Raw genomic sequence first — 26,958 nt, 5'->3', positions numbered from 1 at the left:
GTATCATTTGTTTGAAAAACATTACATGTTCTTTTCTTGAAACATGAACTATGTTCATAGTGCCAGGATTTTATGAGATATTAATGTAAAAAAATTCTTGAAATCTGCAAATAAACTCTACATACTTTCTTTGTAATGTTTTTATAAATGTGAAATGATTCCACAATGAAGATAGAAACAGAAATAGAAACAGGGATGGAGAGAAACAGAGACTAAGATAGACTCCTCCATGCCATAATGGAAATATAAATTAAAATAAGTTTTAGAAAATAAATACAGTAAAACAGATCAGAAGTTACAAATATAGAAAAAAAAAATATACAATTTAAACATTCACATACTGCATGATCAGATCTTTGAGGATATTTTGAAAATTTGACACTTAGCATTATTAATAAAAAATCCTACACATGCAAATCTATGATAAACTTTAACTTATACATTAGACACTGTAAGATATTGTAAAAATAACAAATAATAAAATGGAACAAAAGTTATATACCTACATGGTAATAAAAGTTATATAAATTTGGTTTGTTTTTAATGTTTTCTGAAGTATCTCATTTTTATCTGAGTTGTAATGATGAGAGAAGAGACAATTCCCATGCCGTATGATGTGCAGCAAGTGATCGAGGCATTGTGACATTGAATTAGATCACTATGGAAGGATTTCCTCATTCCTCAACAGTTGATCTGATGATCTAGTAAACAAGTTGACCACTAAGTGAGTAATAGGCATGTAGTAATTTGCAGCATGAATGTGATGGACAAAGTTATGGGAGAGTGTGAAATTCACAATGCTACTCAGAAAAACAATTTTAATTTGTGAAGTTTTCAATTATGGAAATTTCTATTGACTCTTTTCTGAATGCTGTTAACAGTGTATAACTATCCATGAAAAGCAATCCCACGAGTAAAAAAGGACAATGACACCAAACTTAGGAATAAATTAAACTAAACTAATAGGATTAAGAAATGGGGAATATTACTATCAAAGCTATCATCATTAAAATGATAATATTATTCTTTATGGTCAACAAATTTAACACCCATAGGTGAAAGAGGCAAAACCTTTGCAAATGGCTGTAATCCAGAGTTGTACAGCTGACATCAAACATATTTTTTTTGTTTTCCCACCTTCTTAACTACATTTATAACAAAGTTAATAACTTTGATTTAACTTTTAAATGTTAAATAAATTAATCACAAACCTCCCTTCATACTCCAACTCATATTATTTCAATGGTGAATACTTAAAAAACTTAATGTTACATATGGTCCTTCAGAAAATAGGGGGAATATAAGATGCTTCCCAGAATATTTTATCACATTTTCATATGTTTAATATCAAAACTAGATAAAAATATCAATTTTTTGATAGTGAAAATTTAAAAATTTCGTAAGAAATCACCTTTTAAAACCTAGAAAATAACTCCAATATTATATCTGATTAGAATATGTTTGTATTGAAAAGACTGTATTTACATGCATACTGTCATAAAATTTTGTGGGCTAGAAAATTATGCAAAATTTGAAGATTTGTCTTATTAATACATTCATATGATTTTTCATATTCCTGTATATTTAAATAAATAAAATCTATGTAAATGGATATTTAACCGGGTTTGCTATACTTTATGATTTGGTGGAAACACCTATGAGACTTCAGCAAAACACAAATAAATAATTATATTAAGGCAAATAATTTTCAGAAAAGTATTTTGTGAACACTGTGTTTTTGAACAAAATTAATCCAAATATTAATTTTGTTTTCCAAATATTTCAGGAAAAGAAAGTTCTAAGTTCTCCAATTCACTCTATTTAATTTGTTGATTTCCTAAATTTAGGTATCATTATTTTTTTCAATGTACTTCATATGTATATTAAAGTCAAAATATAAGTGGAAAGTATCAGGCATCGATTTTGCAGCTTCTCATTTATTAAGTATACAAAAATAGAGAAACTTTATGAATTATCATAATGAAAAGTGCTTCAATTATAAATTTCTATTTAGAGCATTTTTATTTATAGTTTTAGTTAATACTCAATAAAAATGAATCAGTGAAAGCCAGATGCATTCACATTGCAAATTTAATTAGATTATGAATTATTTATTAAAATAGCAGTTATCATTTTAACTCTGAATCTAATGAAGGCATAAGTTTTTTTTTTTTTTTCAAATTTTAAGGCAATTACTTTATGAGATTTACTTTTGGTATAAACTCATAAATTAGACCATTCCAGTTAAAAAATTATTTCCCAACTTTATATTTACTTAAGTATACCTCTTATTTTCTCATAAAACATTTAGGTTAATAGATATATATTTTAATTCTGGCTTATGGAAAAGATATCTTTGTTAAAATATTTAGTACTGGGATGGGGGTGTGGCTCAAGTGGTAGTGCTGTCCCTGGCATGCACGGGGATCTGGGTTCAATCCTCAGCACCACATAAAAATAAAAATTAAGATGTGTCCACTGAAAACTAATAAATAAATATTAAAAAATTCTCTCTCTCTTAAAAAAATTTTTTAGCACTGCTTTCAAAAACTATAATTGAATTATGCATAACAGCATTATTCCATTTTCCACCAACACAATTTCAGAGCATAATTCAATTTAATATAATCAGATTCTTCTTTCTTATACATTCCCATAAAATAAGAAAACACGTTAAGTAAACAATATTAAAAAGTCTAGTGTATTGTTACTTAACTGATGGATTCAATTTTAAATAACATGAATGGAATAAAAATTTGTTTTGAAATTCATATAAGACAGTTTAAAAATAATAAATAAATAGGAGTAACAGCTACCATTTTATCATTAATGGAAATATTATTTCAACAGTTTTTCATAGTTAAAACTTCTTCAATTTAAGAGCATTTAGGATGATCTAAACATCTTACAAAATCAGTAACACAAACCAATAACAACTGATAATCAAGTTTGATACTGTGATTTTAGAATCAAGCTCATATACTTGATTGAGTTCATATACAATCAAGCTCACATACATTTCCTCTCTGCCCCAAAGTTAGCCTCCCATTACTCATTGGCTAAACCACTATCAAGTTTAAAAATGATTTAGGATCGGGCCTGGGCCTATAGCTCAGTGGCAGAACACTGGCCTACCATGTGTGACGTACTGGGGTTGATCCCTAGTACCATATATAAATAAACAAACAAAATAATGATATGCTGTCCATCTGCAAAGACAAAAAAATTTTAAAAATTAAAAATGGTTCAGCCTGGAGAAAGAGTTTCTGGCAAGTTTGCTTTGATAGTAAAGAGCAAATTGTGCTTAAGTTAAACTCTGTTACCATTTTATAATTACTTTTAGACTCTGGCTTCCAAATTTATTGGAAAGCAAATGTCTCTTCTTTATGGTACTAACCATGAACTAACTTTAAAATTTATTTTTATTTGTGTTCTTTTTAGTTATACATGACAGGAGAATCTATTTTGACATATTTATTTAAACACATAATATATTTTTTTCTAATTATGATCCAAGTCTTATGGATGTACAGAATGTTGAGATTCACTGTTATATTCATTTTATGTACATAGGAAAGTTGTGTCATATTTTTAATAACTTTTTGTGGAAACCTTTGAAAGTGGTACAGATGTTTTACCAGCAAAACACACATTGAAGTATTATTCAGTGTTTAAAAAGAAGACTTGGGGCTGGTGTTATGGTTCAGCACTACAGTGCTTGCCTTGCATGTGCAAGCCCCTGAGTTCAATCCTCAGCACCACATATAAATAAATAAAATAAAGTTGTTAAAAAAATAAAATAAAAAGAAGCTTTAACATTTGTGACAACAGGGATGAAGCTAGAGACATCATTACCAGTTTAAAAGGTCAGCCATTTCCTTTTGCACTTTTTGCCATACATTGACTATAGATATAGCTATATATGTAGCATATTACTTTGCACTTTTTCTTATGTTCCACACACATGTATGTCTATAGTTATGGAAATGTCATATGAGTTTATTCCAGTAGCATTATAGTAACTACAGATACTAAGATGTGTAATTCTCATTAGTTCATTTCAAATTGATTTCACCTATATGGTTTCTTTGATTTTCTATACATACTTGAGAATTAGCTTCAATTTCTAAAAGTAAAGAAACAAAAATATTTTGAGCAGTAATGGTGGTTTCTAAACCTATTGTTATTTATCAGTTGTCAAAGCATCCTGTTTCATAATGTAACCTCACAAATACCTTACCTTAAAAGTGATATAATTAAGTCAAACCTAAATTATTATATTCTTTTTCTGTTGAATAAAAAAAGTTCAAAGACAAAATATGTAACTGTCATTATCTGCTGTCTATATGAAGAATACATGATAATAAAAAAGATTTTAGATATATTTTATCTTAACAATAAATTTTGAATTCTGATGACTTTCCTATCATATACTCCTATGTTACTTTTATCATTTATATTTAGTGTAAAGGGATATGATTGTTATTTTAAATGTGAAACATAAGAAGTATACAAATTAAGACATGAATTAGTAGTCCTAGGCCAACATCTCAAAGATTACCACTTGTCATTTATCAATATTGTAGTGTATTGTTTTCCAAAAACTACCATAGCAATGCTTATAGGTATATGAACCTTTTTAGATCTATTCACTTTCAAATCAAGTGTCTGAATCTATTTCCTTTCCCTCAAATCTAGGGGAAGGAGCTTTGTGATTTTTCTGTGCAATATGTGTAACAGACATAACATTATATAACTATTGGCCTATGATAGTCAAGGGATTATATCTTTTCCTCTTTTTTTCCTCTTTGATCAATAATAGACACCATGCAAGGAAGAAGCCCTATTCCTATATCTAGGTCCATTGTAGGTTTTTTAGTAAGTCTCATTTGAGACCTCATCTGCCAGCTAGCATCAAGTGCTGCCAAATGAAAAACTGAGTCTTCAGATTCTCCAGGCTTAGATTCCATAAATTTCCCTTAGGGAACCACCCTAAGTTAAGTACCTTCTGTATTTCTGATCCATAGAATCCATGAGCATAATAGATGATTATATTTTGTCACTGTATTTTGGAGCAATTAGTAACTCAAAGTCATTGGAGTAATTGCATTTCTATATAACTTTTGATGAAAAGCAAAGGGGCCAATATGTTGATCAAACACCTTTGATCAGAATAACCATATCAGTAGAGTAATGAAAATGATTGTGCAGTGTTTCCTACTGAAAGAAAAACTCAAGTAAAAACTAAAGTTTTTTGTTGAATTAAAAAGGAAGAAAAAATATGGTTTTAAAAAATATGCTTTCAAAGTATGAGGAAATTTAAAGATTTGGTTGATAACATTCTTACCCTCATATCTCTAATGAAAATGCATATGCTATGAATATGAAACTTATTTTGCAGTAAAAAAATGTATGCATACTGTTATATTTTATCAGCATTTAAAAAGGCTTTATATGTGTATATGATGCTACCATATGAATTATAAAGAAAGCATATTGGCAATGGCACTTTGGGGGTTCTTTTTGGATGACTAACTTTAATGTGTCTCCTAAAAATCCAAAGGTCTTCAATTACATAAATTTGTTTCTCACAATAGATATCTCCTCTTTGAATCATTTTAAGGATAGTTTGTAAATTTCTTAAAATATATTTTTCTTTATCCAGATTTACATTTATGTTTCAAAACTGCTAGTGAAAAAATATTTCAGTTTTCCTTGATTTTCAACTAAAGGAGATGTGACTATAACAAGACTTCAGTTACATATGGACACACAAATACATTTCTTATCCAAACAATTATATACACTTTAGATTTTAAAATGAATTATAGTCCAATGTCCATCAATTCATAGTAATGAAATTATATGATTAAATTATATGACTTGGAGAAAAAAAAACTCAAGAAGAGAAAAAATTAAATAACTTTAAAATAATAAGTTATGGGTTTTATATAAAACTAATTAATATTATAAATAAACTCAGCAAAGACGAAAACAAGAACATATTGTTTATAGATTTTTCTTACACATCATATGCTTTCAATTATGTCAGATGTTTCCAAAATTATAGAAATAAATAACACTGAAGTATTGTTCAGAAAACAATTATATTTGGAGTGAAATGCAGAAAATTTACATTAGAAATATGTTAAGTTTATTTCTATGTATAGAAATATGAGGGAGTGATTTTATAGGAAGTACTAATGGCATTTCTTTATGGAGTATGAAAACACTAAGAATTTTGCTGAAGTTACTGATCTCAGATTTTTATCTTTTTTGAAAGAATAAAAATTATTAATTTTCATGTCTATCATCGTAAATAAGAGGGTTGAATTGTATTTAAAATGCACTCCAATAAACTGAAGATATCAAGAAAATTAATTTGTACAATCAATGTTTAATTATATCAGTCTGGTAAAACCTTAAACTTATTATTTATTTTAAAACAAAGTATAAAATAATGCATTATTTTTATTAACTGCATCACTTAGATCATTAATGAACTCTTGCATGTCACATCTAATGAGTCTTGATTTGCATGTCTTCATTTCACTCTTTGTTTTTGTCTTCTAGAACTGTTTCCCCTTCTATTCTACTGTGTTCATTTCTTCTCTGAGTTTCTCGCTGTTCCTTTCAGATTCCATGATTTTCCTGTATTCCATCCACTTCTTAAATGTTAAAACTCCTAAAACTGTTGAAATTCGATGAAATATTTGTCACGTGAATCAGCAGTTCATCTGGATTTAATTCATGTCTTGTCTCCTTTACTACATTATTAGCTAGAAGAATTAATGGTGGAGAACATATTAAAATCTGTCACATGAGATTTTCACATTCAGTTTGCAATAATCAATTTTAATCATTAGAATGGATTATTATTACCAACCTTCATTTATTTTCTATGATAAATGTACAGATCCATACATGTCACATTGTGATTTTTCAAATGCCTCTCATTTGAACAGATATAGTGTATTCCTCTACTGCCTTGATATATGGCGTAGCACGATGAGTTGTTTGGTCAAATTATGCAATACGAGTCAATATTTTGAATGTATTCCTAAACTTTTGTTTACCATTTTATTTTTCACTAATCCACCATGACTGGAAAGTAGGAAAAAAAATGCACATATAGAGTAGATCTGAGCCTCAAGTTTAGACTGCAGGCAAGCCTGTGTAAGTAACTAAAACCATAGTTCAACTTTAGATATGCTTAAAAGAGGATTTTTTTAAAAATTTATCGTGTTAGGTTATAAAGTGAATCATTTTGCAAGACATTCACAATAAAAATAAGTATTGCAAGTAATAAATACTAATTCTATGATCTCAATATATTATTATTTGAACATGCAAAACAAATGGCACTATAGTCCTTCTCCAGGACCCATGTTCCTTTTCTAACAAGTTACTCTCCTCTATTTCAGTGTATCCAGCATTATTTAGTAAAAAGCAATCCTTCATTTTTATTAAAAATCAGGGAAGAAATAATATACAGATTCATATTTGTTTTTGCTTAAAGATATTTTCCTAACACATTAGTCCTTTCTTACCAGCACTATCAGAAAGGGAAATAATTATAAAAGTCAGTGAAATTAATATGATCTAACTTTCCTGTGTACATATATGATTATACCACAGTGAATCTCACCAACATGTACATCCAAAAACACTAATTTAAAAAAAAAAAACCCTATAAGTAAATAGCAGAAAGGTCATTAGAATAGAGGGTAAGGAATGCAGGATGGGAGGAAGAAAAGGGAAGGGGAAATACTGAGCACTGAGTTAGAACAAATTATATTCCATGCTTGTATAATTAATTATACCATAATATATTCTACTATCATGCATAACTTAAAAGAATCAATAAAAAGAGAACTTTAAGAAAGCCAGATTTACATTGATAGAGAAAGTTCCAAAATTTTATCATATGTCCAATTCTTGCCTAAGCATTGATATTTGCCAGTACTATAGACACATAAAGCACTTGAATTTCCTTCCTTTTAATGTATCCTTGTTGTATTCACTGCATCAAATGGCACTCCACCAATCAAACTAGATACCTTATAGACAACCTCAAATTCTAATAATTGTCAACACGTACTAATTTGACATACCATTGTTACTTAAACTCACCATTTTTCTCTCAGAAATGTTTATATTTTACCCAATTCTTCCAATACATCATTTCTGTATACAATGTTATAGCATCTAACAACAGGAATGCCCCATATAGTATAAAATATGATTATTTTTCAAACATTTCAAGCATCAATATTAAGTCACAGAAATTTACTTGCAAATACTATAGTAGAGATGAACAACCTGAGGCCCAGAAATATGTAGTTACCCATGTACACATGTTTTGCCCATGGCCGAAACAAAATTTGATCAGAACTTCTTTGGTTTAATCCATCCAATATGACTTCTCTTTGAAATTAAAATTACAAATAAATTGTATCACTCCTCTCTTATAAAATTTTCTATGGAACTCCATATTACTGTTGAAATAAAGTAGACTTCATAACTTGATGTAGAAGACTGTGATTTTAGTTTTCCACTTCCCTTTCAAATTCACTTCACAATTTCCTCAGGGCTGCACTTAGTAGGTATACAGAGCAAGCCTATGTTGTTTCAGGTTTTCCACATTTTTCTCTTTGTGAGACTTAAACAATTTGCCTCATACTTTTGTTTTGTTGAATGTGTCCATGCTTTCCTCAGGATTTAGCCCTAAACTGAATCAAGTCCTGAATTCAAGAGATTTTGAATCAGGAAGTTAACTGGGTTAGAGAATCTACCTCCAGACTCCTCAACTTTATTATATATTTAATATTTCCTGGTGAGGCTGGTTGTTCTTCCTGTTTCTGCTGTTAGGGTTTGAGTTATTTTATTATTATCAATTTATTATTATTATTATTATTATTATTATTATTATTATTATTATTATTATTATTTTAGTTATAGGTAGACACAGCACATTTATTTAATTAATTTATTTTTATGTGGTGCCAAGGATCAAACCCTGTGCTTCACACATGCCAGGAGAGCACTCTGTCACTGAGCCAATACTCCAGACTGGCTTTGAGCTATTTGAATTGGGAATTTTGACATCATCTTTGTATCACCAGATCTTTAAAAATATTATTTTGAAATCATTTTGATATTTTATGCTGTATAAACACAGTAAGACAATAAAAATTCTTACTTAAGTATGAACAATAATGTTACAAAGTTCAACTTGCAATATCACTTTCATCTTCAGTGTTTTATTTTCTGGTAGGGTCAGGGGAAGAATGGGGAATAGCTATACACATGAGTGTGGTCATCAATATTACAAAAGCCTCACTCTCAAAGTTGCTTTTGTTAGGAAAAAAAAAAAAAAAAAAAAATATATATATATATATATATATATATATATATATATATATCCCAAATGGAAATTGGAAAGTAATGTATGACTTTTAAATAGAAGAGAGAAGCAGAATAAAAGGGGTTGGAAAATATAGTGATACACAGTGCAACTTTTGATATATTGAAATAAAGTTTTTTCCCCTTTTCAGGCTTTTGAAAAGGAGGGCATAATATGAATTAATTTATACAAGATCTTTCAAAGAGATTTTTGAGGATATGTCACAGCAAGAGGTAAATAACTGACCCTGTATATTCCTCTTTGCCTTGAAAGGAAGATAAAATAACTGTAATATCTCCATTTTCTTGTAGTTCTAAAATAACCAAAGTTATAAGGACAGATTTTTCCACAAACTATTCATGTTAAACACAAGTCAATAACTGGCCCCACCAACTTTTCTATTGCTTACATGAAATTACAATGACAATTCCATATCATTTCCAACTAAAAAATTAATAAATGGTGAAGGACTATTTTGAGAAAGAGCCCCTGTTCTTCAGAAAGTACAAATCACACACACACACACACACACACACACACACACACACACACGTGCATGAATTGCTCTGCCTGTATCTAGGACTAAGTATTTTTCTGTTTGCTCATTGATGAGCACCTGTATGAGACTTCTATTATCTAAATCTCAAAGGGCATGTGCTTCATCACCCACAAATATGCAGTAAGTATTAAAAAAAGGGAGTTCTATTCATGCTCTCAGGGTCCACTGATCATGTAGATTGACAAGATAGTCATTTCCCTTTTATGTGTTTATAAAGTGGAACTAACACTGAATCAAATTTATCTGCTAAGATTTACATGGGAAGAAAGGTGACTTTTCATTGTTTTCTAGAAGTAAGTTCAGATTTTCTTTTGATCCCCAATTTGCCTGAGCAAATAATTTTATTTCAATTTAGTATACTCAGATCTAGTGATATGATTAATATTGCCATCATTGTCTAATTCACAGTTTAATCACTTACAGAAGTGCAGGTTGTCATCCCTTATTTGTTTCCAGTTCATGAGATCCTTTTTATCAGTACAGAGTGCTTCATGGTCACCCCAGTATAGCTGGTGTACATAATTTCTTTGGATACCTCCAGCTGTTGAAGTATGTCTTTTCTTTCTGCAAAGGGCAAGGGGCTTGCTAAAGATGTTCTCGACATTTAGTAAATGTAGTTCTATACTTAATCCCTTGGATCTTCTCTTTTTGTTTTCTGTCCCTGTAGCCAGCAGATGTTATGCTTTGCTGGTTTGTGCCTGTGCTACCTCCCTTCACCCTTTTACCCTTTTCCTAAAGAACTTTACTGCAGCCAACTGTGCAACAGCAAAGACTTCCACTTCTCCTGTAACAGAAGCTCTTTTTCCATTCTCTCAGGCAACCATTGGCTTATTAAGTCACTTTATGTTCTCCAGAAAGGTCAAGAAATTCTAGGTGATTCCCTCCACTATACTGGGGTGTGCAGTGTCCATAAAGCTCTTCACGGGATGATCCCACAGAGCCCATATCACTGCTATTGTTTCTGGAGCATACTGGATATTAGGTTTTCTGTGAATTTCAAAAGCGAATATTAAAAAAAACTATTTCCAGCTATAATTGTAATCAGAAGAAATAAAAAATTCTGCTACTCAGTTTTCCCACCAAAATCCAAGCTATTTGCATGTTGAGGTATGATGCATGTGATTGTGTTGTATTCCTTGTCATAGGGATATGATATATGAAATTCAGGCTAGCCTTTGGTTAATATGGAATTAATCTAACATATATTATCCAGGTGAGCCCAATCTAATCATTTGAGTCATTTAAAAGCAAAGTCTAATTTATGGTCGAAAGGAGAGTTCTGAGGCATGTGAAGACTGGCAGTATTACTTCTGGATTAAAGGTGTATGGGGCATGTAACAGGGACCATGATCACTTAGAAGCTTTGAGCAGTACCCAGTGAACAGGCAGAAAGTAAAAAGAGACCCCAGTCTTACAACCAAATCCCAAAAACTTGGATGAGCTTGGAGGAATTTCCTTCCCAGAGATTCTAGAGAATATCCCCACCTTGACAACACTTTGATTTCAGCCTTGACATAGAAGTTGAGAATCCTGTTAAGCCTGTTCAAACCTCTGGGCTATAGAACTGTAAAGCAATGAAAAATAATTTATCTGCCTTTCTTAGACTTGTATTGTTTGAGTAGTTAGATTTGTACTAATTGTTACACAGTGATAGAAAACTAATAGGTTAAGATTTCCATTGAGGAAATTTCCTAAAATAGTAAGCCTTGCTGAAGACCAAAGAATCAAGGCAATAGAGAGAGAAAGCTGAGCAAAACTCAAGGATTTCTCTGAGTAAAACTAATGGGATTCTTCATGTATTGCTGCAAACAAGAAGACCATAGAATAAAATTTTCAGTTTCAAAATTACCTGGAAGAAAGATTGTATTCAATGTAACTAAAATTTTCCTTAAAAAGGAAGACATTTTCAATATGTTTTTGCTGGTAAACATATAAAATAAACCCAGAGAGTTGCTTTTTTATTTTTTTGAAGAAATGATTAGATTATAAAGACTTTGCCTACATTGTGGCAATATGATGGATGGTTTCTGAAAATCAAATTCTCCTATATTAAATTTTCTTTATTTTGTACTTTACACCTGAACTGAATTTAGTTCTGATAGTGTACAATGACATTTGTTTCACTCAGTATCAAATTCAGACAGGATAATACAAAACAAATTCTTCAAAATAATTGCAAAGGTATATATATATATATATATATATATATATATATATATATATATATATATATATTAATCCAAATCATATGATATTGTTTAAAAGTATAACATTTTCCTAGACTTTTCTTCTGCTTAATTGCTCTGGCTAAAATTAAAGTATGATATTGAATAGAAGTGGTGAGTCTGAACACCTTATTTCCTTACTGATCTGAAAGAAAATACTTTTAATTTTTCCCATTAAGTATGATGCTGACATGAGTTTGTCACATATAGCCTTTATTATGTTGATGTAAGTTCTTCTGTCTCTAATTTCTTCAGGGTTATGAATGATTGTTAAATTTTGTCCAAGACTTTTTCTGTAGATATTGAATCTCTTTTCAAGTTATGAAATCATGTCTTCTGCTCAGTCAATATTAACTATGAGAAAAGTGTAAAAGGGATCTAAATAGAAAAGGAAGAAGTAAAATTATCCCTATTTGCATATGATAATTTCTATATTTAGAAGACTCTAAAGGGTCCACCAGAATACTTCTGGAACTCACAAACATATTCAGCAATTTGACAAGATATAAACAACACAGACAAATCAATAGTTAATAGCCTTTGGTTAATATGGATTTAATCTAACATATATTATCCAGGTGAGCCCAATCTAATCATATGAGCCCAATCTAATCATATGTCAGCAATTAATTCAATGTGAAATAAATTGAGTAAAGAATTCTAGTAACAATTGGATAAAAAGAAGAAAAGAATAGGAATAAACCTCACTCAGGAGGTGAAAGACTTCTACAATGAAAATTATAAAACATTGAAGAAATAAATTGAATAAGATACTAGAAGATGAAAAACTCTATATTTGTGGTTAGGAAGAAATAGTAACCTTAAAAGAACCAAAAATGATCTACTGATTCAGGGGAATCCCTATTGCTATTCTACTGACTTTCATCACAGAACTATAACAATAATATAAGATTCATATGGAAGAACAAAATACAAACTTTAAAGACAATACCAAGGAAAGGAACTCTGCTGCAAGCACCACATAACATGATTTAAAATTATACTACAAAGCCATAGTTCCCCAAAAGCATGGTACTGTCATACAATCAGATGCACAAATCAATGTAATAGAATAGAAAGTACAGAGACAAACCCACACAGCTACAATCATCTGAAACTTGATGAAGCAACCTAAAAATACACTGCAGAAAAGAAAGCTTTGAAAAATGGGGCTGCAAAACTGGACACTCATACATAGAAAAATAAAACTAGATCTGTACCTCTCACTCTGCACAAAAGTCAACTAAAAATAAATCAAAGACTTAAATATAAAACCTGACACTTCATAATGTCAAAAAGGAAGAAGCGGAGCAACTGTTCAATATATAGGTGGAGACAATGACTTTCTATAAATCAGGAAGTAGCACCAAGATTGGTAACAGGAATTTTACTAAATTAAAAATCCCCTGTACATCAAAGGAAAGAATTAGGAAGGAAGAGACAGCCTATAGAATAAGAGAAAATAGTTTCCAATTCTTTTTCTATCAGATGATTAATATCCAGAATGTATAAGGAATTAAAAAATCTCAACATGAAAACAAAACAGAACAAAACAAAAATAACCCATTGAGTAAAGGGGAAAATTAACTATAAAGTCAGTTCTTAAAATAAGTAGCACAAATCTCCAATAGTTCTGTAAAAATTATTCAACAACTTTAGCCATCAGGGAATTGAAAATCCAAATTACACAGTGATTTCATCTCACTCATCATATGGAAATTATCAATTATACTGTTAACAATAAATGCTGGTGAAGATGCAGGGAAAAAGGAACTCTTATATATTGTTGGTTGGAATGTAAATTAGCACAACTAAGAATAGGGATTCCTCATAAACTAAAAGTGACCTATCACAAGATCCAGCTATATTGCCCATATTCATAGGAAAGAATTCCATCCTCATTTTTTATTTAAAAGAATTAAAGTCAGCATATTTTTAGAAACATGAATACCCATGTTATTACAGCACAATTAACCAAAGTCAAGTTTTGGAATAGCCTAGCTATCTGTCAACAGATGAACAGGTAAAAATGACATTTTTACACAATGGATGTTTATTCAGCTATACAGAGGAAAGAAACTATGTCCTTTACAGGAAAATACATGAAATTTGAGAGCATTATAAAAAAAAGAAATCACACTAAAAAAATGAACATCATGTTTTTGCTTATATGCAAAAACTAGAAAGAAAAAAAGGGAACAAAAAAATGGGATGTCACAAAAATAAAGGGGGAGGTATTGAAGCAAAACTTTCAAATTACATAGTATGCATGCTCAAATATGTCACAATTAAACTCACCAGTGTATTTTTAATATGCTCCAATAAATAATTTTGGCTATAGTTATAGTCTTTTGTGAATCTACTTACATAGAATATAATGAAATGCATAGACTTCAAATGTGCACAAATAATTGCCTATACATGAAACAAAAAAATACAAAATTGAAATAAATAATGAGAAAATAGAAAACGACCATTTTTAATTATTTCAACAAAACCAATGACTTTCATTACATTTTCTTAAAGTTTCAATAAGTTGATAATAATTTTTTCGCAATGAATTGTAAATATGATACAAAAAAGAGACACACAGGCTGCCTTAACATCTTTACATTCATGTCTCACAATCACAGGCAATAGTAGAACTCTCAGATGGTGCTCATTGTCTCCCTTCTTCCTCTGATAGTCATGGCAACCAGAGAACCAGGATTTTACATTCCTGAGGTTAGACCTTCCCAGAGAGAATCTGTCAGGAACTGTGCTGCCAGCAGTGCCTCTGGAAATGTCTTATTAGTGCTGAGAGCTTCAGTATACTACCTGGGTGAAATATTATTTTATTTAAAAAAAATAATATGATACTATTGTGAAAAACTTTTTTACTTGCCTCATACAGAGTTTCTATTTTTAGAAACACAATCACTTTTAAATGGAAAAAAATGAAATCATTCTAGATTTGTGAAAGAGCAGTGTTCTAATGACTTCTTGGATGTGCTATTCCTTAACAAATTCATCCCTCCTTCATTGCAAGCAAGGCAAACTTTATCTAATATTATTTGTCATTTAAAAATATTTCAGTCTCATACTAACATACAGTTGGATGGCATGGGTTTATCATTTTTTTGTGTTTACTTGATATTAGCAGTCATATTCAAGTTAAAGCTTTTACTTTGTTTCTTAGATATTGTGTTCATCATGACTTTATGACCTGAAGGCTATTTTAGAAATATGTACTTTTCAAAATACCATAAAAGGAGAAACATTCAGATTTTTGAGTGTTCTGAAATGTTTATACATTTAATCTTCCACTAATTCATATATAGAATGTTATGTGTTGTAAACCAAATGCCAGTGCCAGAAGGGAAACCCCTTCTTATAAACATGACCCTGACCCACAAAGATAACAGTTTTATCAGAGAAGATGGAAGTAATGAAGCAACTACAAAGCATCATAAAAGTTATAACAGATTACAATACAAAATTCTCTAATGTCCCAAAGAGAAGGTTGCTGTAACATCAAAAATACTACAGAAATATTAACTCAAAATAAAATGTAGTTCATCCAAAATCATCAATTCAGCCTATATTTGAATAACAACAAATTATTGTGTGTGTTCTGAGAGACTAATATGATTATTACATATGATTATTACCATGATAGAGTACTTCATGATCCTTCTAAAAATTCTTATTCTTTCTTTACATACTTGATTTCTACAAATAGTTAAATTGCAGTTTTGACATATATTACCTTTTACTCTATTTTTTCTATGAGAAAACCTAGTATTTACCAATTTCTAAGTGAACATCTGTATCCAGGCATCATCAGTCTCAGCAACAATAGGATTAGTCTTGCTCAATATTTTTTCTCACATTAATCTCAATTACCTTTATGCTTCCTTCCATAGTTCAAATACATTTCTTCTATGTCGTCAAAGAAAAAATTTTCAGTGGAATTGTAGTTTTTAGATGGCAGATAATAAGTCATAATTGTGATATTTTCAAAACTAACTTACATATTTATACAAAGTATGTCTACAACTCAAGAATAATTTCTATTATTAAATATCGTATTGTAAAGAAAATTAGGCAACTTAGAGCTCTTTACAAGGTTTGATACTGACATGTAAGAATAAATACTGTTTTTACTGTGGTTATTTAAAATTATGCACTACACAAACACACACACAATTATACTGTTTTTACTGTGGTTATTTAAAATTCTGCACTACACAAACACACACACACACAAACACAATTTCCTTAATTTTTTGTGATATGTTGTAAAATGTGTTTCAGTACTTGAAATCTTTCCTCTAGCTAGCCTCTTGAGATAACATCATAATCTACAAAAACAGTAATGACGAAGTCAGTTTGTAGAAATTTGGGGAATTTATTATCTTGCTGAGGAAGGAACATTCTCTATAGAGAGTGATTTGATTTCTGAAACATTCCCCAGTGGAGTACAAATCAAATAAAACCCTACTTTCTAGGGTATCCTATTAGAAAAATTTTCAATACATATAGGTCTTGGATTTCAATAATCTGCATGGTCATCATAGAAAGAATATTTGGAGATGATAGTGTATCTAACATTTATATACAGTGAGTTTTAGTTTTTTATTAGAAACAGATTATATGCAAGATGACCATTAGAAATTAGCTTCAAATTCTTAAAATAGTAATATAAACCATGACCTCAAAATTTAAGGCATGTATCCCAGAAGGCTTGAAGAATAATCCATTGTGATTTCTTGGCAGGATCAATATATTAGAAGGTTTCATAAATATGCATGTGTGTACATGTTTTTTAAACCATATAAATAAACTCATATTTCATGTTTATTTTGTCTGTTCATTACAATGTTAAAAACCAAGGTATCTGTTCTGATCTCTTTTTTTACTCAAATACTTTTGATATCTAAATTATTATTCTATCAAAATTATTTTATTACTCTATCTCAACTAATAATTCTAGAATCAACAATTATTTATAATTTTGCAAAGATATCTTTGTTATGTAAATCTACCACATTTAGCTTGTGGTAGGAAAGAAGTATCTATCTCAAATTTAATGGTTATACTTTAAGAGAAATTTCATAGGTTTACAGTGAGAAATACTGGATACTAATGAAATTGTCATTATATTCCTATGTCAACTTCGGAAAGAATCTTTACCATTATAAGTATGAGTTTCCTTGAAAGTAAAATAAAATAATTTGATTTGCTTGACTAGATTAAATCAGAGTTTTCTTCTAATTCTAAATTTAGATAGTAAACATGTATATAAATCCCTGCAATGCATTCATATTTTAAGCCAAAAATTCATCAGTTATAAATGTTTATTTTAGATTTTATGCTTCATCTTGCAACAAACCTAAAGGGACACAATAAAAGAATGTTTCTTCTCTTCACAAACCTCTTAATTCAGCTGTTAAATGTTTACATGCTTAATTTCATCAATCAGACATTTAGAATGAAATGAAAGCCAACCCTCCAGAAAATTTTACTTCCCAAGTGGTGTTAGGATGTAATGTGATGGAAGTAATATAAATTACAGATATAAGAACCAATGAATAGGGCAATGCCATTTACAGACAAAACTAAAATTAAACAATTCTTTCAGATAAAATTTATCATGTGGTATATATGACTAATTCAAAAATCAAATATCTTATGTATAAGGAATGGAAATTGTAAATGTTAATGCATATTCTTTTTTTAGAATCAATGTGAAAGATATTTTTTTAAATAAAAACATTTTAAAACAAACTATTAAAGTATCCAATGTACATCTATACATACATAAATATAGGAAGGTATGTTTTGGGGTTTCTAAAATGATCTTTTCTAGCAAAAGAGAAAAAACAATTTCCAATGTGAATGAGATATTATCTAAATAGGAGTCAATTTTCAAAATAAGAATTATAATAACTAGAAAGAGCTTTTCATTTTACTCAAGACCAGAACACAGAAAACATATAACTTATAAAAATAAAATTGAAATAAAATTGCTCATATTTTACTACAATGTTTTATAGGTTTATTTACTTTTATTATGTAAACATAACCATAAACATATGAAAAGTAAAAATTACACAGGATATGTTCTTTAAAAAACATATACTACTGAGTAGTTCTTTAAAAAACATATACTACTGTTTAATAAACTACTGAAATATTATCTCTTAACTGAAAATAATCTCACTTTATCATTTGTTGCCTTCTTCATCTTGAGACTCTGTGACTCATTGATTGATTTCAACATCTATTGGCTTCATGAGTGAATGTTTAAATACATCTTTCAAGAAATAACATATTCAATGTTGGACTTGTGTTCATTTTTAGGTAAGGGTGGATGATATTAAAGAGCAGATTAATCTCTGTTCTTCAATGCTTAGAGTAGTTAAATTACCTATATGCCAGTGAATTTTAAGTGAAATGCTTCATCATGAATATTTTTGTTGACAGATACTTTTTTTTAATATTAAATACTTAATATAAATATTTAGAATGAGTTTCCCTTTAACTTACTGTTCAAATGACATAAAATGTAATTTCACTTTCTAATTTCATTTTAATAAGATAAAATCTCTTTCTTAAATGCATATTTGTATGTTAATATATACATACAGTAATATAATTATGTTTTAATGAAAATATATGCAATGTGTATATATTTATATGTATATATTTATAGGTACATGCTTCATTAGAGCTAGTTCAGATTTTAATTATATGAGCAACAAATTGGCACTTCAAGATTCAGATAGTTTTTAAATAGTAACAGATTGTTTTGGGACTTCATTTGCTTAAGTAGAGAACTTAGGTTATTTAAGTACAAAACTACAGAGACTGGACAAGATATTTAAGCCAATGTTTGGATATATATGGTTGATGCATTCAGCTCAGTTTCATACCAAAAACATTTGAATGAACTAGTTTCAAAATTCCATTCCATTTCTATTTTTTTAAGTTAATAAATTAAATATAGTTATTAAAGTAACAATTAGTAGCACATACCTAATGAATTAAAAGGAAAATTTTGTGGCATTTGTTGGTTTAATGACAGCACGGAGGATTCAGCACTTTAAGAAAGTCAGATCTGCCTCTGAAAAACTTATGCCAAGTACAAACAGAGGTTCAAATATCATGTCTACACCTTTCAAATCTTTAGTCCAAATAGTAAGGTGCTAAGTAAAAGATGTTCTATTCCTCTATCAATAGACATTTATCTCAAAACAACTTACCAGCAATGTCTGAGTCTAGAATTCTTAGGCTCCTAGGAGTTGTACAACATGTATGTTAGCAGCAGAAGAATGACCCCTTTCCCCTGGTTTGTGTATTATACTTTTCTCACCTCTGGGTTTAGCACAAAATGTGCGTATGATACCTTGATGTTCTTATGTATCTTTTCTTTATAGCAACCCTCATCTCCTACAGATGTCACACATGGACAATGCTCAGGATTTTGTGTACTCCCTCAAATTAAGGCTGTACCATACAGGGAAAGCAGTGTACTAGTTTGTTTGATCTAAGATAACAAAAGTACCACACTTTAGAGAAGCTTAAGCAACAGATTTTTTTAAACCAAACTTCAGAAGTTCAAGTCTGAGATTAAGGTGTATCAGTGAGGTCAGCTCAATCAGAGGGCTATGGTGAAGGATCCATTGCCAGTCTCTTTCAGAGCTCCATGTGGATTGCTGGAGACCTTTAGGCATTCTCCTATATGGTATTTACCTACAAATTTCTCCAATCTCATAAGGTAATTATATCCACTTGTGTAGAACCCACCCTAATGTCCATGATTCTCTCTGAATAGGCATAACATCTAAATGTCACATTCTGAGGTATCGATGGCTAGAATTTCAATTTAAGAATTTTTGGGGAACATAATTTAAATAATATCATCCAAAAATACAGGGAATGGAGTGGAGCATAGGCTAAGTGCCCACAGCATCTTTTGACCCTGCAGACACTGTTTCACTTGGATGTGTGAAACTCACAGAACTTCAGAGTCTCCATGAAATTTCAGAGCTATCAGCACCTGTCACCCAAGTTAAAACTTGGGGTAGATTATATTAATTTCACTTAAAATTTTTAAGTTCAAATTGAAGATATTACCATATTTGTTGAATTCTAGCATATTAGTTTATAGTTACGTCATCATGTTTTACAGATAAGTACTTAAATTTTACAACTTAGAATTCTAAATAGCAAAGTTAGTTTGATTCTTTTGCAATTCTCTGGTAAAATGTGATACTTAGTTTATTAAAATATTTTTATGACATTTTACTAATATTTAATGTGACAAGAAAAAAAGCATGTCAACATTTTTATTAAGTACATTACATAAATATGTTTGATTTGTAGGAATTAAAATACTTTTAATTATTTGATTAAGATATAATCAAAATTTATATCATGTTTTTTATTTTTCTTCATGAAGTAAGAATGATGCTCTATTTTCAAAGACCATCAGATGATCAAAATCTATCTCTTACTAAATCCATGAAGTCACAATTCCTATCTCCCCACCTATAATAAGTTCCCAATATGGCCCTAATCTTCTGATCTGACATAGTCTTCCATTGCTACATAATTATAGACATATAGCTATTATAATATCATCAGCAAATGATCCATCTAATGAAAGCTTCCTTTGAATGTTGATCTATTCAACCTAACAAAATCAACTATCAATTTAGATTGCTGCTGTTATTTATTGATTTATTATTGCATTGTAAGAATTATTTTAAAACTGATGTATGGAAAAGAGAAAAGATGATAAGAACAAAAAAATATGAAGTAGCACGTTCATTAGGGGAAGTAAAGAGAGAAGTGATATAAAAATATCTAAATAAACTAAGTATCATCAATTCAACATAAAGGATTGAGTCTATAGAAGACAGAAAAGAAGAAAAGAAAGATGAAGGGGGAAAGATCATAGAACTACCTTATAGTTTTAATGAATTTTCATCAATCTAATTCTAGTACTTTAAGCAAATGTCATCTTTCAGATGCATATATATAGTATGCATAGCCACTAACTCAATGCAGCATTTGTCAGATGTACCTATGGTGTGAATGTGTAGGTGGATTTCAAAGCACAGCAGAAGAAAGCAATAATCAATTATTCATTGCATGATAGGAAATTTGAAAAGTGTGTTTTCCTAATTGCTTTATCCTTTTACATATTATAGCTTACTCCCTTATTTTCTAATTTACTTTAAGGGAAAAAAAAAAGAAAGAAATCCCCACCTCAGTTTTCTTACTTCGTTCTTCCATATAGCTTTGACATTTAAATGTTGGACTAGCCCATTGTACCATCATCAGAAATTTTAATTTTTCACATTCACATTCTAGGAAACACCATCCAGTGTGTGTACAGCATATGATACAACTGTCTGCAGGATCATAGCAATGTACATCTAGCCTGGCCTCTGATTATGAACTTGTACTTTCTTTACAACTTATACCACAAATGGTTACTTCAAACACAAAGGAATCTCTCTCCTTTACTTATTGCTAGACAATAATGGGACACCTGTATCATTTTTCTAAATAATCAGTGGAGGAATTCTGCTTCTAATTAGGGCAGAATAACTGATTCTACAGTTACATTTTAATAATAAATAACCATAAAGCTAAATAAAAGTATTCAAGTAAGTATCAAAGAACAGAGAAGGATGGGTCTTCCTTGAAAGCAGGCAAAAGACAGTAGAAAATCACGAATTCTGAGAAAGGGAAAGTTGATAAGTCCCTTAGCCACTTGGGTACTCTTATTGGGGACAGTTTTTACTATAGCCAGTAAGATAGATTTCCAATGGAGTCAGAAATTCTACAAAATAAAAGAAGCACACAGGATGTTGTAGACTTTGAAACAACAATGCAATTTGTGTTGAAGGGCAGTAAAAAAGAGATCTGGGAAAGGAAATGTAAGAAATATTGCAAATGCTGAGAATTGGACTGTGTGCATTTCAGGAAGTTCAACTTCAATGAAAGTTCACTAGAAGGCAGTTTTTAGGAACTTAAGTAAAGAAGAAACTCAGAAAAGCTGATTGAGTAACCAAGATTGTTTGGAGAGATTGTTAACACATGAATAAACACAGCAGGTACAGAAGAGAGACATCTGTAAAGCCCTACCATGAATCAATGAAGCTTCAGTAAAACCAACTCCTGTCCAACACAACTATCACTGGAAGAGTGAGTTTGGGAGTGTGAGGCCCCCAATCCAGAGATAACCGGGCTGTTTGAGCTTCCCATAGGCTCAGTATACTACAGAAAATGACCTCACCTAACAAGTTCAAGAATAAGTCAATCCCAAATAACCAAAGGCTGAATGAATGTTTTCTCTGATATGTGGGTGCTAATTCACAATAATGGGTCCAGGCTATAGAAGAGTAAAGGTACTTTGGATTAGAGAGAGGTGAAAGTATATGGGATATGGTAATAGAAAAGATGATTGAATTAATCATTTATTTTGATTCTATGTGCATATATGACTACATGACTGATATAACTCTACATCATGTACAACCAGAAGAATGAAAGTTATACTCCATTTATGTATGATGTGTCAGAATGCACTCTACTGTCAAATATAACTAAATGAAACAACAACAAAAATCTTGAAAAAAAATGTTAATTAGCAAAAAGAAAACAAAAAGAAACAAAGAAATACTGAAATGTTGACCAGAACAAGAATCAATTTTTTTTACAGAAGCATTATTTAAATTATCTACAATACCATATGCAATAGCTATAATGCAGTTTAAACTAATAACAATGGCTACAAGCAAGAAGAATCTAATGAGATATGATCATTAAATACAAAGTAATATTATGGATGGGATTACAGAACAGAAAGATAACATTGATAAAACATGAGGAAATCTAAATAGCATAGTGACTTTAGAAAAATAATGAATCAGTATTGGCTTATAAATTATGACAAATGTACTATGCTAATATAATATGGTAATTATTAAGATACTAAATGTAGACTTGAAAAAAATCTCTCAACTATGTTGTAAATTTTCTATAGATATAAAACTATTCCAAAATAAAAGTTCAATGTAAAATAATAACACATGAAAATAAGAAACTAAATGTGACTCAACTTCAAAAAAAACACTGTATTATAGATATCTAATACTCAGAATAAAATTAAAATGTGCTACTATAAATGGATTAAAGTAATGTCTACAAACATGTTTAAAAACTAAATGTCAATAATCTCAATAGCAATAAATGAATAGTTTAAATAGAAGGGAAGGGATTTCATCCAAGAAATTCAAGCTATATATGAAAACATTAAATGGAAATCCAAGAAGTAAAAATTATATTCATTGAAATGAAAATTTAATTGAATTGCGTTAAAATCATATTGGAGATTGTAACATTAGACAGAATTTAGGAATCAATGAATCTGAAGAGAAATTAATAAAAAAAGTTCCAATCTTAAAAATATGTTTTAAGAAAGGAAGAAAAATGAACATAGGCACAAAGTGTTATTAAAAACTATTATACATTTTCATGGATATTATTAGAATCCCAAATGAAGTGGAAAGTAAAAAATATGGAGTTGAAATATATTTGAGGAAATTTTTGTTAAATACCTCAATTTTAATGAAAAACAGTAATACAAATATTTTAAAAAACTTATTAATTGTGATAAAATCATATCTAGGCACTTCATAGTTAACCTGGTGTAAAAAGGTAAGGAAAAAAATTGAAAGTAAACAAAGGAGAAAATAATTAATTCTGATCAGAAATAATGTTGACCAGAATACAATGGTATAAAGTTTGGAAAGTGCTAAGACATAAAAAAACAAAATGTCAATGAATAATATTTATAGCTAAATGTTCTTTTCAAAATTAACAGTAAAAAAACACATTTTCCAATAAAAAAAAGATTGGTTATAAACTCAATTCAAAATACCTAAACTGTGAACCAACCTAGATTTCCTTCAATAGATGAATGAATAAAGAAAATGTTGTATACATATTCAATGGAATATTACTCAATGTTTATACCAGCACAATTCACAATAGCTAAACTGTGAGACCAACCTAGATGTCCTTCAATAGATGAATGGATAAAAAAAAATGTTGCTTACATACATGATGGGACATTGTTCAGCAATAAAAGAGAATAAAATCATAAAATTTGCAGGTAAATGGTTTGAGTTAGAGAAGATAATGCTAAGTTAAGTTAGCCAGCCCCCCTAAAAATAAATACCAAATGTTTTCTTTTATATAAGCAGGCTGATTCATAGTGGGACAGGGAGAAAGAGCTTCTGAGAAATAGGCTAACTCTAAATAGGGAAGAGGGGTTGGAGGGAAAGGGAGAGGGGATGGGGTTATTAATGATGAAACGATAATTTTTATCCAAAGTACTGGTATAAAGACACGAATTGGTGTGAATATACTGTGTATACAGCCAGAGATATGAAAAATTGTGCTCTATATATGTAATAAGAATTGTAATGCTGTCATTTATATAAAAATAAAAAGAATGAAATTATGACATTTAATTCTGATCAGAAACAATATTGTCCAGAACACAATGGTATAAAGTTGGGAAAGTGCAAAACATAAAAACAAAATGTCAATGAATAATATTTTTAAATGAATGGAGTTGGAGGATACCATGGTAAGTGAAATAAGCCAATCCCCAAAACCAAAGACCAAATGTTTTCTGATATGTGGATGCTAATTCACAATAAGGAGGGGGGTGGCACGAGGGAATAATAGAGTCACCTTAGACAAAGTAGAGTGGAATGAAGGGAGGGAAGGGGAGAGGAGGCAATGTGGGGATAGGAAGGATAATAGAATGAAAAAAAGACATTATCACATTATGTATGTATATGATTACATGTCCTATGTGATTCTACAACAGGTACATTCAGAAAAATGGGAAATCATACCCCATCTATGTATGATATATCAAAGTGCATAAATGTATTTTACTGTCATATATAACTAACTAAAATAAATTTAAAATATTTTTAAAACCCCACAGTCTTTTGATAGATGGAAAAAATAGACTCATTAAAAAAAGTTGGTAGAACTTATTATAACCCCATGTACACCCCAAGGAATACTAAATGATATTGGTCAGGATGAAAGCATATACATGTAGATATAAACAATTTTATTATGGCATATAATATTATTAGGAAGCATATACACTATATTAGGAAATAAATATTCTAGGAAATAAAAACTCTCTCACAAAAGCACCAAGGGTGAACAACAATAAACAAATTATATTGTTTTTCAGAAACAGGGTTTTCCCAGTAAAAACTAGGTATTTTGATATGGGAACTGTAAAATATGTATTGTCAAATAAATTTGGCAAATTTGAAGTTGTATATGAAAATGTTGAGAATTAAATGTGAATTTTAAAATATAAATTGATAACAATGTTAACAAAATAATATTTGATAAATAAAGAATATATCCTGGGGTTGGGGATGTGGCTCAATTGGTAGCACATTTGCCTGGCTTGCATGTGGCCCGGGTTGGATTCTCAGCACCACATACAAAAAACAAAGATGTTGTGTCTGCCTAAAACTAAAAAATAAATATTAAAATTCTCTCTCTCTCTCTCTCTCTCTCTCTCTCTCTCTCTCTATCTATCTATCTCTCTTTCTCTAAGTCTCTCTTTAAACAAAACAAGAATATTTCCTGATAAGCCTCAAAAACCTGTGAACAATATAATTAAAATAAGTTTTCAAAAGAAAGAAAATTAAGTTGTATATAAAAGAAAATATTTAATTAATGCAAAGAAATAATAAGCAGCAAAGACACAAAAAAAAACAGAAAGGAGATATATACACACATACACACACACATATAATAGCAAGATGGCAGACAAATCTAATCATGTTAATGATTTCCTTATATATAAAACCTAAATACATTAATCAATGAAATTTTCAAACCTGATTAGAGAGAAAAACTGAATAATGTTATCTAAAAGACATACTTTCAATATAAGGGGAAAAAGACTGAAAGAAAAATGCAAATTGTAAGCATAAATTATCAAATCAAAGATGTCTCATGTTCTGTGCTTTTCTTTCTTTAAATCTCAATAGTCTAAATTACTTCTTGCATAGTAAAAATGTATTTGGGTACCAGTTCACTCTTTGGTGTTTGTCTATGCTTATTCTTATGGTTTTTATTTTTTGGTATCAGGAATTAAACCCAGGGCCTCTTAATCATTGAGCCACATTCCTGCCCAACCGCATTTGTTTTTCCTTGTTTTGTGACAGGGTCACCCTAGATTTCTTATAGCCTTGCTAAATTGCTGAGGCTGCCTTTATGATTTTGAACTTGGAATCCTCCTGCCTCAGCTTCCTGAGTTGCTAGGATTCCAGGTGTGCATGCTACACCCCGCCAGGAAGCCATTATAATTTAATAACAAAATAAAAAACTAAGTGACTTGTTATCATTGAAGCTACTTGTTATGAAAACAAGCTGAAAGATCAAGTATGATACTACAAGGCTGTATAACTAACAGAGTCTAAGATAGTGTTGCATATTGTATTGCTTTTAGAAATCTAGGTGTTCAGCAAGAACGAAAAAAAAAAAAAAACATTTTGAATTTGTAACAAAAGTACCATGGTATACAGCTTGCTTTTCAGAATAATGTTGGAAATTGCTCAAAACTTGATTTTTTCCCTTTTAAAATGAAGTAAAATCCTTTGTGATTAGAATGAACCAGACAGAAATTAGAAGGCTTTGCAGTTGTCAGGTAGAAT

This window comes from Callospermophilus lateralis (genome assembly GCF_048772815.1).
Source record: "Callospermophilus lateralis isolate mCalLat2 chromosome 11 unlocalized genomic scaffold, mCalLat2.hap1 SUPER_11_unloc_2, whole genome shotgun sequence".
NCBI lineage: Eukaryota > Metazoa > Chordata > Mammalia > Rodentia > Sciuridae > Callospermophilus > Callospermophilus lateralis.
This window is presented reverse-complemented; position numbering follows the sequence as displayed.